Genomic DNA, 1,655 nt, shown 5'->3' with positions numbered 1-1,655 from the left:
AACAAAAACAAATGACAGATTACCAGATGTGTCCAGATGTGTTTTTGCCGAGATTAAGGGGGCCGACAGAGGGTAGTTGGTGGGTGGAGCTGGTCACCAATTTTGGATGAAAGAGGAGTACGGCGTGGACAAGTAAAGTCCCAAAAGCAGGGTTTAGTAGGTGTAGAGCTGGGCTACCAGAGCTAAGGCCCATTTTTTCTTGAAGGGGATTAATAATGAATTAAGGCACTCCCACCCCCCTTCTTAAAAGATATTCATGCATGCTAATGCATCCATTATTTATAGTGTTCATAGAGGCTGGCTAGTGGTGGCCACATGCAAGCGGGAGGGATGTAAGGATGAAGTGAGGAGGTGGGGGTCTCTTCCCCCCGAATGAAGCTTCGAGGCTCTGGAAGCAACATCCGCCCATTGTGGCTGGCCTGGAGCTGGGTGGGGATGGGATGGGGACTGGATATGGACAAGCAGGAGGAGGTGGGGGATGAGGGGCCCTCGCTGCCAGACAGGCAGCTCGTGCATAGGGAGAGGGCCGCCAAGTGTTGTGGGGGGAGGGGTGGATTAAACAAATAAATACATGATAAGAAATAATCATGCCAGGGAGGGAGGGCGCGATGGAGACAAAGAGGCTAAGAGGGATGAGACGGGGAGGTTATTTAAATCAGACAGGATTTACTGTCTGGACGGACCCGTTCTTGACCAAAAATGTATGTGGCAGACGTGACAACTTTTTAGGATGTTCTTCTGATTTGACGGTTTGATTTGTTAGTTTGTGCTGATGAAGCTAACTAAAGCTTTTCCACTTTGTCAGGATATCAGGAAAGGAAATAAACTAGATACATCTCATTGAGCTCTTCCTTGGATTTCAATGCCAGGTTTAATAATAATAATGATAATAATATACACTGTTATTGATCCCCAGTGGGGAAATTCAAATTAGCACATACAGTAATACAGTAAAGTAGCCGTGGGTGATAATTAAAGCATTACAGAAGTAGATGCAGTAAAAGCAAAAGTTAAAACGTAGAAATGTGAAATAGAGGAAAATTGTGAAAGTTAGAGATGGCAGAAGAGTGCGAAGAGAATGAGCTCTTTTCATGTGTGCAGTATGCTAGGTATGTGTGCTGATGCAGTGAAGAAAGTCACAGAGTGAGAAGTGTGATAAGATAAAGCGAAGCACGAGCCAGATGAGCTTTCTACCCTACTGATCCCCATATTAGCATAGATACAGTCATCAGCATAGCAGGGGACTGGTGTTGTGGAGGTGACATCGGGGCCGCGACACCCCAACTCATCTCCATAGATATGACTGGGGCCATGCACGTAAATCATACATTAGGCTTATCTAAGATATGTCTGTAGTGCGTGACATTCTGCCAACAAGCTACCACCATATGTTTCGGTAATCCTTGTAAGAGATTCATTCCTAATACTACTTTGGTTGTCCCCAAAACAGAAATGAAACACAACTTAAAAATTATGGTGAGGTGAAGTGTTTTCGTCCTTGTTTCTTGTCTTCATGACTGCACTGTACTACACTACACCTGCTGGAGATCTGGTGATATCTGGTGATATCTGGGGTAAGAGGTTGCATTGCACTTCAAATTGTTGGTCTGGCATTATACCCATGACATGCTAGTGAAGCAAATTCCATGGCATGA

The sequence above is a fragment of the Etheostoma spectabile genome, chromosome 10, assembly GCF_008692095.1.
Source record: "Etheostoma spectabile isolate EspeVRDwgs_2016 chromosome 10, UIUC_Espe_1.0, whole genome shotgun sequence".
NCBI lineage: Eukaryota > Metazoa > Chordata > Actinopteri > Perciformes > Percidae > Etheostoma > Etheostoma spectabile.
Note: the sequence above shows the minus strand (reverse complement) of the source record.